Below are 15,912 nucleotides of genomic sequence, written 5' to 3' on the forward strand. Positions count from 1 at the left end.
CTTTAAGTCTGGTAGGTATTTTAGGGGGGATCACATGCCAAAAAAATGTGTGGGGGTCCCCCTGAAAATCCCTTACCAGACCCTTGATCTGAGCAGCAGCCTGGCAGAGCAGGATTGGGGAGGACGATCATGCAGCGCCCCCCTTGCATCATACCAGGTCACATGCCCTCAACATGTGGACAGTGCTTCACCAGGGGGACCCCGTGGCAAAGCACCTTGTCCCCATGTTGAAGAAAAATATATTTTACAATTATAAAATTTACTTCCACTGGCAATGAGCTTTTTTATACAGATGTGTTTCCCATCAATCACAATGTAGCTGGTTATGGATTTTCCAATTAAGAAAGAATAGTGTAGACTAGCCAGTGATTGTCCAGTGGCTTGGTACCTAGGGAAAGAAAGAACAAAAAATAAATGGAAAACTATGTTTTTTATTTTGCAGTACGGGCTGTAAAACTAAAATGGAAGATACTCAAGGACACCTTCACCCGCTACAGGAGACAAGAGAGCACCAGAGTGGAGTGGCATCCCAGGCCCAGCCGAAAATGTACATGCAAGGGAGCTGGAGTTTCTATTACCAGTCATCGAAATGCATAGGTAAGTCAGCATGCTAGTTACAATGTTATTTTCAAAGTAACTTTGGCTCATGACCTGTTGCCAATGGGGCTGATCTTTAATTACCTGTGACAAGATAGAATGTTGGAAATGTTTGGGTTTTTTGGCAGCATAAAGAATAGCTGGGAAACAAACACATCTCCAGCCACATTGCAGCCAGAAGAGCAGGAGGAGGAGGAGGAGGAGGAGGAGGAAGTGACTGATAAAAATGCCTCCACCCACATTGCCCACGCCACAAATAAGGCAAGCCGCATCCCAAGTATTCCACCAGCTCAGGCATAGAAGTCTCCCTGAAGATCTGGTTCCAGACCAATACTAAGGTGTTGCATAACATGGGGGCAGAGAGTCAGGGCCCACAAGGAGCAACTCCATCGAATGGTCGATGTCATGAGGCAAATGTTCTCCTCAAGTCTTTCCCCAGCACAAACGTTTTTCCTCTGCACCCTTGTAAAGGTGCCAGAGGAGTACCAGGTGGAAATGAGGCAGGGGGTGACAAACTACATCTCGTTTATACCCCAGACTTTTTCCAGTGCTGCACATATCACACCCTCCATCCCCTCTCTTGGACCCTATGCTCAAGCTCAACCTATGCAAACAGCCCAACCACCACTACCACACTCACAATCAACACAGTCTGCATATCCATAAGACACCCACCAACACTAACTATCCAATCACCATACAATGCCCCCCAATGGACCCCCTCACCAAGATCTTCATTTCCTTAACACTCCTCCAGCAGTCAGCATACTACTCCCTACCCTTCCCCTAGCTCCTTCTCTATGGGATCGTCCGGAACAGGTATAAGCGAGGAGAGACCACCCAACGTTCCTGGGCATTCAACCCCACATTATTACAATTTATAATGATAATGTGCATTTTTCCTGGTAATGTCTGCCACCTTTTCCATGAGTATGGCAGGCCACCAGATTCTAGGGGCACCTATGCCTGTACAAAGTACAAAGTAGATTTTTTGCTTGTTTACGTTAAAGTTTCTGATTATTTATTTACAAATAAATATTTATATTCTGAAAACTACATTCTAAAACTATTAAATCTTAGTTATATGTTGAATTTTCTACATATTTTTCTGTGTTTTTCTTTTTTTATGGTGGGAGGAGGTTATTTTTAGTGTTTAAAAATTGCTCAGAAAGGAAACACCTAGAGATGTATTTCCCAAGCCTGCCTCAAAATGAATCTGGAGCTGTTGTACAGGTCAATCAATTGGCTGCTAAATTTTTTTTTTAAAGGCTACTGTATATTGAAGATAAAGCAGACTGGTTACTCTGGGCAAATGTTCCTGCTTGTGTGTGAACTATTTAGTAGTAAATACAAGCACATAAGACAATTTATTCAAAATGTAAGTGGACAGAATCTTGGGCAGAAGGTTACCAATCAAATTGTTCGTTTCATTTAAAAAAACAAAAAACACATAAATTGCTAGGTTGTCATGATGCAAATGGTATTGATTCAGCTACTTGCAATTTGGATAAATTGCCCTCATGGTAATAGAATGCACTTACTGCAAAGTGATGACGAGTTTCTCCACCACTGGAATACTCTTCTAGAAAAAGGTGTCCTAACACTCCAAATGCATGGACAGGAACCCAAAAAGCTCATCAAAACTGTAGAAACATAAATTGAACTTTAGTGAATGCATAGAAGCAAAGACAATAGGGGGGAATTTCTGCAAACTGGAACAGACAAAACCTGGATCAGTTGCCGTGTCCAACAATCAGCTGATTGCTTGCTATGGGCAACTTCTCCAGATTTTTTCTGCTCCATTTGGGGCAAATTATAATGATTGTCACCTTGAATGTGCCCCCACACCAGAGCAAGGTCACAAATCCTATAAAATAGTCAAGCATATGAACTCACGTTTTATAAATATTTATTGGATAATATATGTAGTCAAAAAACTTATCATGCCACGCAGTTGATTAGACATGGCCCAGAACTGGCCTTGTTCTTCTCGGGTATCAATCACTGGGTGGACCCAGAACCTACGTCTCCACTTTCCCTCCTCCTCCTCCAGCTCTAGAAGCAGCATCATGGTGACAGCAGCCACTATGCAGTGCAACCAATATGGATCGACCAGGGATCGATGCAGGGAGTCCTGCTGTGCTGGTCCCAGGCCTGCACAGGGGACAGCGGAGCCCCGGGGTAGCTGGTGTCGGCAGTGGAGGGGGGGAAGGCACACTCCACCGCTCAGTACAAACGATCCAGCGGCTATACAGTCATTGAACAGCTTGTACCTGAACAGCCATCACTGGCTGTTTACAATGGTACCAAGAACATGCCTTCAGCCACAGCCGTGTTCTTGGTATAACCTCTTCAAGGGGCAGACAGTTAAAAACGGCCACCCACTGGAAGTGTTTAATTATATAATCCTTTCCAGTTTTTGTTACCGTGTAATCTCTTTTATTTCTTATCTCCTTACATGGTAAACATCTCCCGCATCTGAAAAAACCTTTCCACTCAAAAAAGGTCACCCCATTCTTATTATTTGAGGGATCGATTACACATTTTTACTAATTTATCCCTCAAACTGGGAGCTTTCTCAGTCAGAATGGAACCTAATTGGGGATCTTTTTTGAGACTATCCCAATGTTTCTTAAAAATATGCTCCACTTTTTTATACTGTAAGCTAGAATCCCGTATTCCAGTTATGTTGCTGACTTCTTGAATCCACCTTTTCTCTCCTCTGTTTACATTTCTATTTTTGTTTTTATTCGCAATCATCTTCCCTCTATCCTTCCATCCAATGTTCTCTATTACTTTTTCTATGTATTTCTCTCCATATGCCTTTTGAAGAAATCTATCCTTTAATATTGCAGACTTAACCCTATAATCGTTTTGTTTAGAGCAACTCCTCCTCATATGGATGAATTGGCCTTTGGGTACTCCTTGCAGCCATAGATACTGTAGAGGGAAGGTAAGAATTAAAACAAACATAAAAATGAAAATGTAAAAAAAAGACAGATTAACCCCTTAGTGGCACAGCTTCAGAAATCTTTTTCGTTCCTGGGGACCGGAGCAATTTTGCAATTTTTGCTGTTTTTGTTTAACCATAATTTCAATTTTCCACATTCATTGCACCTACACATATTAAAATGCAGTTTTTAAAGGACAAAATGGGCTTTAACTTCATGTGACCTATGCATATATAAATTCTTTTGTTTTTATAAAAAATGCAAAATAAATGGAAAACAAACCCTAATTTTTCACAGTTTTGGCAATATTAATGTGTACATAATTAGTGTAGCTAATAGAAAGTAATTCATAATAAATTATTGTATTTGTCCTGATTTATAGGGTATATAATATGGGATTTCAGTATATTTCGGGAGTTACAGGTCACAAAATACAAGGAGTGAAAATACAATTTTAGTAGGGATGTCCCGATACCAATGCTAGCATCGGAATCAGGACCGATACAGGGCATTTTGACATGTACATGTACTTGCCAAAATGCCCCGATGCATAGCGCCGAAGCTTGCGCTGTTTTTTTTCTTTCTTACTTTACCTTCCGTATTGGGGTCCTCTGGGCAGGCTGAGCGGAGGAGCGCTGCGTCACTGCTGTGGGCGGAGCTACTAAGGAGTGCAACTAGCCTTTTCTTTTTATCTCCATTGAACAGGCACCAGTTAGTGAGGGCCTGATTCTGTGTATGAAATAACAAAGCTGGAACTATGCAAGTTGATTGATTTCTTTTCGTCAATCAAGCTAATATTTAAGGTCTTTTTTATTTCTTTTTTCACTTATTGTTTTTTTTAGAAGAAATGTGAAAGTATTTGTTGCAGTTAAATGCTCCTACTTCTGGGTTACCTGGGTTTCTGTCTGAACAAGTTTTATTGTAAACTTCTAATAGTGGACACAGAAACAAGTACTTTGAATGATAGTGGAGTTTCCAACTTCTATTCTGTTTATGTGAAGATTTTACTTTTCTTGACTCTGCTAGGAACTAAGATCATGCTATTAACAAAAGGATAAGATGCTTGTTGGCATCAGTTGCTGATATGGGTGAAACATTTAACTGAAAGACTTTCATCTGTGAATAATCATATCAGGATTTTAACATGCAAAAGGTGCAGGCAGTGACACCACTAGCCCCGGGCACCTGGAATGCATTCCCCAGGTCTCCTAGGCAGTGCTTCGTTTCTCAGCTAGCAAAAAAAACTTTCACTCAACTCAACTCTACTCTCTACACCCTCACTTCTCCGCATTACTACTTGTATTGGTGTGGTCCACCAAACTGAAAAACACTGCAGACAGCTAAATGTTTCTACTATCTTGATCCAAATATTTTCCTTGAAACAACAGTTTGCACATTTCCTCAAGTTATGAGAAGTGAATTGTTGGTCCTGCCCTGATTCCTGTAGATGGTTCTATAGTACATTTCCTGGCACAAGAGAAAATGTCCTTGCTTGAAGGACAGATAGGTAATTGTAGTGCAGCTGCCTGCCCTGCAATTCTGCAAAATGAATTCATCATTCTGACTTCTAACACAAACACTTCATGTTAGCAGGGGAGAATTGTAACTCTATTACTGCAGTGTACTGGAAGTGTATACTAGGTTAAATGATCCATAGTACACACTTCCAGTACACTGCAGTAATAGAGTTACAATTCTCCCCTGCTAACATGAATAGGTTAAATGATCCCAGAGGCAGATGCATGATCGGATTTGTAGTTTCACTGTAGCTGTGTAAAAGCAAATGCAAATGGTTTATTGTTCTAAAACAGTCTTAAATTAAAGTTCTAATCATAAAGAAATTAGCCTAAAATCTTTAGTCTGTATTGTTTTTTTTAAAATGTCACCTGTCCCTTTAAGGAAAAGTATCGGTAATTGGTATCGGCAAGTACATTAGGGGAAGTACTTGTACTTGGTCCTGAAAAAGTGGTATCGGGACATCCATAAATTTTAGTGTGGAACAATTTTAGATGTTGTGGTATGTGTGTCTCCTAACTTTAATAGCCTCCTTGCCACTATATTTTCTTATAATTCTTTTGTTAAACACATTTATTTTAAATTTTTTGTAACTTTCTTTTAACCTTTTTCCTTTTTTAAAAAAAAAATGTTAAAAACTTTAAAACGCTGATTAGATTTATTTTTATATTAGGGTGAACTAAAGGGTTAATTTTTTTAATTTACAGGGGCTTTGGATACTAAGTATTCTGAGGAGATACTGTATTCTCCTCAGAGATACTTTTAATCACTTTTGTAATACACTAAATCGGCTTGCAGCTCCACAACACAGTGAGCTGCAAGTCGGCTCAGTGGCTGCCACAGCACGGTGCTGACTGTGATCAGCTATCGCAGTGATCACCATGCTGGGACCCCATAAATGTCTGTTAAGGGTCTGCGTCAGACACTGAGGGACCCTCCAACGACATTAACTTAATGAGCGCTGGTCCCTTTACAGACCAGCGCTCATTTTACCCCACGATAGGATTGTTCCGTCACCGGTCCTTATTGAACTGAAAGACTGTGACGGAATAATCCCATCAACAGTCGGGAAGGGGGTAAAATAAGGCTGCTACTGGTTTCAGTTTAGACCTCTCACAGCATCCAACAGACACTATAATCATATATCTGAAAAAACAACCAACGTTCTAAAGAAGGTGGAGGACATTGAATGGTAGCAAGATATTAGCACACATTTTTACCAATAAAATCATAATGCCTTCATAACCAAACATTTGAGATATTTAATTCACAATGTTTGTCACCAATCACCACCATGGATTAATAGACTGACCAATCCAGAGGCTGAAGTTGAGCAGCCCCAGTAAACCCTCCCTGCAAACTCTGAATCCACATTAGCATCAACCTCAAATTTGTATAGCCTTTACTCAAATCCAGACATGGCACAGTGAAAGAAAGTCAAAAAGAGCAATATTAGGGTGGTAAAGATATAATAAAAAACTCATCCACATTTATATTATTTCTATGCCTTTATTCCCTGAACCCTGCCATGATTCATCAACATGTCAAAGGACTGCTGAATAGGTTGTCCAGTCCCTGATGTCGATGTCCTATGCAAGAAATATTGGGCAGTTCTTGCTGCAAAGTGTAAGGTGTTGAGTTTTTGGAAATTAAATAGCACACTTAGTTGTATTCTTTGTTAAGGTTATTGTGCAAATTTTTGTGTTGAAGGTGATTATGCATAAATTGTCGGCACTATAGAAATACCTGTAATGCATCAATAATAAACTGCATTAATCAGCCTTTGTGCTGCCCATCTCTCGGTTCTGATCATTCTGCATCTGCCAGGACCCTTTACATAGTATGCACTGGTATTTTCTAATTCATTCTATGGATATTCTCAGTGGTCTGGGAATATGAATATTCTTGCATGTCATTGTTTGCTAAATTACAGTTAAATTTCTACTTTACTGTAGCAATACAGGCCGATTACAAAATGTTCTACATACTCATGCAAGTCTGTGAACTGTCTGGGTCATGCTATTACCACATGTTTATTGATTCTTACCCAAACTAAACTGTCTGCTTTTGTAGTTTAAACACTGTAATATTTAAATGTCCGTGACTGTGAGATAACAGTAGCAGAGTTTAAAAAAAAGTTTGAAAGATCACTATAAGAATTAAAGATTTTCTATACAGGTATGAAAAGAAAGAGGGCACTGGTTACAATTTTATATAGTGTAGTTCTACATCTAAATATATATAGTCCTGGGGGTAGCCACCCCACTCTATTCGTAAGGTAAATGCCTTGGTGTTCATCAGCACAAATATCTATACAAATTAAAAGTAGGTCAAATGAATCCAAAGTAAGTATAGAATCACTCACAGGTCTTGCAGCAGAGATAAGTCAAAGTATCAGCGTTTATTTTGTCAGCGTTTTGACAGAGCTCAGTCTGTTAGTGTCTTAACCAGTTGACATCCGCGGTGTTAAACCCCCTTCCCATCCAGGCCATTTTTCAGTATTCAGCGCTGCGGTACTTTGACTGACATTTATTCCGTCATGCAGCGCTGTACTGAAATGAATTTTATACCCTTTTTTGGGGACAGATAGAGCTTTCTTTTGGTGGTATTTATTCACCACTGGGGTTTTTATTAGCAGCTAGCACTCTCAAGCACTCTCAAGAGAGAACTTTCTCTCTTAGGTCCACTCCCTGCTCATTGGGCAGGTTTGCTGTGGGGGAGTGTTGTTGCTTGAGAGTCACTATTAACTCTCCAGCAACCAGAAACTATAGTTATCTGACACCTACTGATCCCCTTGGGTGCCAGATAAATGGGAGTTTACTGTATAATGCCATTATGGGCATGCCCTTACAAACAGAAAGTGACCCGAAGCAACAAAGTCCTCTGAATGATTATACTAGAGTAGCCACCCTGCCAATAACAGGAGTGACTATTTAAATTTAGCTGCTGTTAGACTATAGTCAGACTGATCTTTAATAATCTGTGCTTATTTGGTTTCTGTTATCATTTGCATCTGCCTGCTGCTGGGTGTAACCTTGCTCCACAGAAAGGATGTTGTCATGTACCTTGGTGGAGTCTGAGTTGAAGAGGGTGGCCTCCATTCCAGAGCTCCTGGATGGCAGCACATGTGCGCAAGGACACACAGTCTATTGTAGTTGGATGGTTCAGTTGCACTGGCAGGTCTCTCGGCAGTAGGCAGGCACCGAAGAGGAACACCAGGGAACAGAGTTCCAGAAGGGCCAATGGTCAGTACAAGCCAAGTCAATTAGAGCAGTACCAGGCGTCAGACAGAGACAAAGTCAGGAACAAGCCAGGGTCAGTAACTTGTGGATTGTGCAGTACAAGGGTGACAACCAGAAGCAAAGGTCAAGGGACAGGCTGGGGTCTCAGGAGCACAGAATAGCAGTGGAAGGTCAAGACAGGCCGGGTTGATAACAGGATGAGCAGAACCAGAACGCACAATCTCAGGAATACAGGTTAGCTAATGATCGTCAAAGCCTAAATAGCTCATTTGGTGTCAGGATTTGGCAAAATAAGCTATTACTAAGGGCCAGTGTTCATACTGAAACACATCAGCGTATTGTTTGCTGTTTTTACACAAAGATTCAATAAAGAATAAACTTTTAGAAGGATCTCTGGTTTTTGTGCCGGTGAATTACAAATCAATGGACAATAGGGGTGGACAGGTGCCTCCACAAAGCACTGAGGTCCATAAGGCGTATATTGGAAATTAGGAGGTAGAGCAAGCTCATGATTTTGTACTGTTTTGTAAGCAGGAAGCACATAGCACAGCAAAGGACCAGTAATCTGTAACTAGTGGAAGTATCGGTTACGGAGGAGCCTTTGGTGGTAATTTCCCTATGTTTAGTGTTTGGGGGCCCAGCAGCAGTTGAGGTGCATTTTTGCTTTCTTTTTCAGTTTTAGTTTACATTTAGATACAGTCCCTTTTGTCTACTTTGTGTTTCTGATGAAACTCAGCGACATGCTGAAACGTCTATTCTTTTAAGTAACAATGGTGCTCCATATTGTACACTGTAACATAAAATCAATACCGCTGTGCTCTCTATACCAACTGCTTAGAGCCCGCTTGTGTGATTTTGCAGAACATTTTCTGACATGGCTTAACATTATGAAATTTCCAAATCACATACAATTATATTGTCAGGGAGTGTCAACTAAGCTTTCATGGGAAACATCTGAAAATGAAAGAGTCAAATAAAGTGGGCTATAATACAAAGCTGCATAAAACGGTTAGACGGTTAGAGGCACACCCTGTCTGTAGGGCTATTGGCTCTTGTCTTTTGTCACATTTACACAATGGATGAGTAACTACCTGTATGATTACTGCGGCCATATGAAATAAAAAAATGTCTAGGAAAGTGTGACCATTGATAAAAATGAATTGTAAGTCATTATAGGGACATTCCTCCATTCAGGAAGTATTTTGTCTTGAAAGAGCAGGAAATAAGTTATCTTTATAAGGTACAAAAGGGTCAATGCACCCAAAACAGGCATTACTGGTTTTTGCTAAATGCTTTAGAGGTAAAATTACCTGGCATTTCTTATATTTCTTGTGGAATATTGACATAGGTACATAGTTGCATAGTTAGTCAGATTGAAAAAAAGCACATGTCCATCGAGTTCAACCTATAGAGACTTGAGTTCCTAAGTCTGCACACTTACTGTGGCCATTATAATGGCTTCCTACTCTTCCTGTATTTTACAATATGAATAATTATTATTAATACAGGTATTTACATAGCACCAACAATTTTTACCCAGTGCTTTACATACTGCACATTAACATTAATCCCTGCCCTCAACGATATTACAATCTATCTCATCTTATATACATACTAGGGACCAATTTAGACAGAAGCCAATAAACCTGCCAGCATATCTATGTAGAATAGAACAGAAGGATCCGGAACACAGAAAGGTGGGCAGAGCCTTGCAAAATGCCCAGGTGGACAGATCAATGTTAAAGTAGATGGGTGGGAGCGGAGTTAAAACGAGGTGACTGATGACTGTGTTGGGGTGCTAAAACAGATAGCGGGGCACTGTCACTGACTGATGGTACATGTTTTGTGCCTGATAAGTGAAAATGCTGTGACTAATAGCTGGGGGTTCTGTGACTGATGGAGGGGATGCTTTAATTGTTGTTAAATTGATTAGATTAAAAAAACCATCTCACGATTCATCACTCAAATAAATAAAACAAATAAATCGGATTTACTGAATTATATTTGCATTTACCACATAAACATCAAACACTTGTGTAGACAGACACATAGTCATTGACAATTGTAACGACTGCAAACTTATAAAAAAGCCGCTGTTGTGCTCATTTCTGTCTGCGCACACCCCACTTGATCTAATCCTAACACTACATTTATGTTTCACACAAACAGATTTTTCGAGGTTGCATCATGCTGCAATATACCAATAGCAAATTTATGGAAACAAAGCTATTGTGCTCTCTTCTGGACACGTTGAGGGTCACTTTTGGGGCCCTCTTATAATAACTAAATTGACCATCACTGCTCTAAATGGTGGCCCTACACTAAAAAACTGTTCTAATCAGCATACTCATCAGCTTTCCCTTAATGCTTGTGTTGCGTGTTGGCCTGCATTGCATTTGGCAGCCAATTCATTTGAATGAGCTGCCCAATGTACCACAATGAACCAAAAATCATGCATGGGGAACATTTTTAATGGCGCACCACAACACACAGTTTTGTGTCGCTTTGTGCTGCACTGTAACACAGGTCCAACAAGTTGAATTTGCACCAATGCGTGCAATGTGTGTTGTCGCAACTCAATAGTGTTAAAGGGATCTTACAAGCACGCCATCTTGGAGGTGGGGTGCCTGATGTTTCTCGACACTGGCGTATATGCATGTATGGGCACCGACATCATAGATACAGCAAGATGGAGCTGCCCATACAAAATTAATTAATAAATGCCCAAATATATTTTCCGTGTATTTGGCCATATAATAATTTGTTATTTCGGATTTGGACAAACTGCCGAATCAATGAAACATTGTGATTCAGCAAGTTCGCCCAAATCCGAATGCACATGTCTAAATTGCAACCTTTCATACCACTGGGCCCCTTGGGCCCCAGAGCTCTAATCATTTACATTTTTCAACTGCATGTAAAGGGCTAAATGCACAGTTTATTATCCTATGTGTATACCGTTTCACCTGTCAAAAGACATTGAGGGGAATTTATCAAGACTGGAGCAGACAAATCTTGAGCTGCTGCCCATGGTAACCAATCAGCTTCTCTCTTCAGTTTGTTCATGTAAGATTTGAAAATGAAAGAGAGAAGCTGATTGGTTGCCATGCACAGCTGCTCCAGATTTTTTTTCTGCTCCAGTTTTGATAAATTCCCCTCTTTATCTTTAGACAGTCTTGTGATCTAGACAACCCTGCCAGACAGTACAGCAAGCACCCCAAACACATAGATCTCATTGTGGTGTCACAGTGTTTCCCAATTGAACAATAAAAATATGGTAGAAGTCAGAGTTGTAACTAGAAACCTTAGGGCCCCTGGTGCAAGGAACCATGAAGGGCCCCCAAGGAGAGGCAATGCTGCCCACCCCCCCCCCCCCCCACAAGTGGCAGAACGCCAGGGCCCAGTCAAACATGTGACCTCTGCAACCCCGGTAGTTCTGGCAGTGATGAGTATGAAGAACATGTAGAATATGTATGGAATACAATAAGGTGACCCAGTTGTCTCCAGGAAAAAAATTACACAGGGAATTTATCAAAACTGGAGCAGACAGAATCTGAAGCAGTTGTCCATAGTAACCAGTCAGCTTCTCTCTTTCATTTTTAAAGCTTAACTGAACAAACTGAAGATAGAAGCTGATTGGTTGCCATTGGCAACTGCTCCAGATTCTGTCTGTTCTATTTTTAATGAACTCCCCCCCCACAGTATCATTCTGTATGCACTCACTGTAAGATGAAGATGACAGATAACAGCCCTCCAGCAGTGCAGCCACCGAGCTGAGGATGTCTGATGTCCACAGAAGGACGTAACCACTATGAGAGGACCGTAAAAGAATCCTCCTCCGCTCTGTGGCAGTCATTTTCCCGACGCGGCTGCTCTCACCATTTCAATTTACCGACATTGCAGCCTAGGGCACGCCCACAACCTCAGAAAACCCTGCCCAGTACATCACACAGCTTGCTTCCACACCACTACCACAACACGGGCAAGCCACGCCCAAACCATTCTCCCGCCTCATTCTGAGCAATCTGAGCCATGTGTAACAATGAAATGTCGCTGGCTGCTCAGCTGTCACTCAAGCGGACCTGTTTCCCCATCAGCAGGTCACACCCGTTTTTTTTCTGTAATGTCGGCACTGGGCCCTCTTCTGCCTTTACGGGACCCCCCAAAGTGGCGGAACACCAGGGCCTGGTCGCATATGCGAAGCGAGGAGATTGATTTGATGACTGGCACAGCTTTATAGCATCTGCAGTTCCACAATACCTTGACACATACATAAGGCTCAATTCACAAAACTAACACACCAAGAGTAAGAGTCCAATGAGATTAAAAAATTACAGTCACATGGCTAAAATGAAGATCCGTACTCCTGTGCTAAAGTTTTGTGAATTGGAATTGATCTCATAATCTATCTCTGCCATACATATATCATATGGGCTTTATAAGTAAAAGCAAACGTATGCCTTATTTCATTGTTTGGTCAAAAGTAAGCTTAGACTTCACCCTCATCACTCCATATGTACAGTCAATGGACAAGTAGTACTATTATAACAGATGGTAATCTATATCTTGATGTCTATAGAGGGGAAGGAAACACAACCTTTACTTTCCTTCCTGATGAAATTCACCAGGGAGTTCTGAACTTTGAAATATAGGATGACACGTGTGTGTCATCCAGCCATAGTTTGGCACATCATCAAATGGTGTTATGAAAGGGCTTTCATATCTTGCAACACAAATCTTGGATGAACATTAGCGCATTACATAAGTAAATAAAAAAGACTGTGTCTATCAGCTGAATCTCTGGAATACAATTTCAGGCATGTACAGTTGCCAGTTTCCATGGTGTTTTGTCTATCCTGTAAATAGACATGAGCAAACTAAAAGCCATTGGATCCAATGACTCACTGGGTTTGTCTCACCATCACGTTCATACAGTAAATATCCACCATGATATTGACAGCATTAAAGAGTTCTAAAGTCACATCAGCATTGTAATAGGAATACATACTAGAGTTGTTTTTGATAATGCAATCAGAGCTTACTTGAAAAAAATCCCTTTGCTGTAGTGAGTGCTGCCTTCTGTCTGTCCATCACTTTCATCAACTTACTGGATACCTAGTGTCTCTTTCCCTGCTGCTTGAGGTGATGCAATATAGATTTTTTAAGACTACATATCCCATCATGCAATGCTTCCAGCAAGCAATGATAGTGTTACATTGTTCAGATGCAGAGTTGCAGTTTGGATGGCAGGATGAGTTGTGACACAACTCATCCATCCTATTGCAGGGCTGAGTGAAATTGCGTCACTGCTTTGATGAAGTACATCCTATAAGCATCTTCAATAAATGAGGTTACGAGAAAGCATGGAGGTGGCTTTCTGGCCAATTCCATACCATGTTGTGTGGAATTGGCCTGTATGTCGTGTAATGACGTGTTGTCCGGCTGCCTGATTGCTCGAGAAGCTGGGTAATCAGGAAGCCGGACAACGCATCATTACACGGCGCCCGGCTTCCTAATTGGCCGGGAAGCCGGCTCCATGCTCCCTCATCATCAGGTGACGAGGGAACATGAAGCCGGCTTTCTGGTCAATCAGAAATTCGGGTGGAGTGTAATGACACGCTGCCCGGGTTCCTGATTGGCCGGGAGGCCGACTCCATGCTCCCTTGTCACTTGTAACGAGGGAGCACGGAGCCGGCTTCCTGGCCAACCAGGAAGCCGGGCAGCGTGTAATGACTCGCTGCCCGGCTTCCTGATACTGGAAGCTCAAGTATCGGGCTAGGCATCAGAGCATTTGGGAGAGTATGAGTACTCGCCCCAAATACTCAGCATTGGTACCGATACTAGTATCGGTATCGGTGCATCCCTAAAAATTTTCTCAAAATGGTGAGAAAAAGGCAACTAACAAAGGAAGGCAGACAGACCATTATAACCCTGAAAAGTGTAAGTCTTTCTTTTAGAGAATTTTCAAGAAAAGACAAGGTGAGACAAGGTGTCAGTGAGTACAGTTTCCTACACCATCGAAAGGCACTTGGAAACTCTGCCTGGCAGACCCAAAGCCACAACAGAATCACAGAATTCACAACAGAAGACAAGTTTCTGAGAGTTTCAACTTTGAAGACTTTACAAAGACTAGAGGCCACCACCTAAAGTTGGTGGAGAAAAAATTCCAGCACAATGGGCGAAGAGGGTTCTTTACAGTAAGAGCGGTTAAGGTCTGGAACTCACTGCCATCGGCAGTGATTTCAGCCAAGAGTGTAGATTTGTTCAAAAAACGTTTGGACAATTTCTTGAGGGACCGTAATATCCAGGGATACCAGTATCACTAAGAATGAGATAATGCGTGGGCCTATATGGGTTGGACTTGATGGACGTATGTCTTTATTCAACCCCAAATACTATGTAACTATGTAGCATCATAATGTGACATTACAGTTTTAGACCAATTAATTTTTGTTCAGTTAAAAGGACCATACTAGTCTTAGATTTAGATTTTATCCAAACTGGTCATCATGGTATCCTACAAACCCTTCAACATTTTAATATTTGTGCCCAGAGAGCCCCTGGTCTATTTGGTCTATCTTTAACAATAATAATGATGTAATATTGGTAAAAGGGGGGCGGGGGCTATTTGAGAGTGTCATTTATCAGTGTGACCGATGAGTACTAAATAAATCCCTGCAACCACCTGCATATCTGGAAAACAAGTACTGTTAATTGTACTTGACGACACATTTCAGAAATTCTGCTCAAGGTGATGAAACAGAATGTTTGCTAACATAAGGCTTTAAAAAAGGTACAAAGGTTACTGCCAAGCACTGTTTTTTCAGTTCAAACAGAAAGCATCATTATAAAAAGGTTATTGGAAGTCATCCACATCAGTTCAACATTTGTTATTCGCTATGCATATGATAAGCTCATTGCTAGATCAGTTCACTGGCACTGCATGTTATACAATAATGATCGTATGACTGCAGCGTGATCCATGTCAGATGTCAATGTTTCAACTGCTCATAGCAAAAAACAAATAAAATTGAACTTTGCAATCCTTTATACTTCTGCATTTTACACCGCTAGCTGTTAAAAGTAGAAAGAGTGCATTTAATGAAGCTGTTAAAGTGAGCCATTAAGATGGTCATGTTCAGGAAATACGGCAGTGCCCAGTAATAATACAGTTACATTTTTTTAATATTGCATACACTTCAACTGTGAAAAAAACGAAGAGAATGAGGGGTTTGAGAGAGGTACGTGACCAATAGATATGTAAAATAACAGAATTTTTTGTACAAGTAATAAATAGAATAAAAAGATACAATTCATAAGAATAAAAAACCCCAATGAGCTATACGCACACAAAGTGCCCAGGATACGCCCAACTTCAACCAAATATATCTTAATTTAACATCCATAATTACAAACATAATTGTCATCAACTGTTCATTTTCTGGAAGGCTGGCGCATCCAGGTCCCGACACTTTTAGCATGGAGCTTCCTCAGGGAACCGTAGGAGGCTATTCAAACAGCAGGTGTTACATAGTTACATAGTTACATAGTATTTGAGGTTGAATAAAGACATTAGTCCATCAAGTCCAACCTATTAGGATCTCATT

The sequence above is a fragment of the Nanorana parkeri genome, unplaced genomic scaffold (genome assembly GCF_000935625.1).
Source record: "Nanorana parkeri isolate BGI_ZX_2015 unplaced genomic scaffold, ASM93562v1 scaffold793, whole genome shotgun sequence".
NCBI classification, from domain to species: Eukaryota; Metazoa; Chordata; class Amphibia; order Anura; family Dicroglossidae; genus Nanorana; species Nanorana parkeri.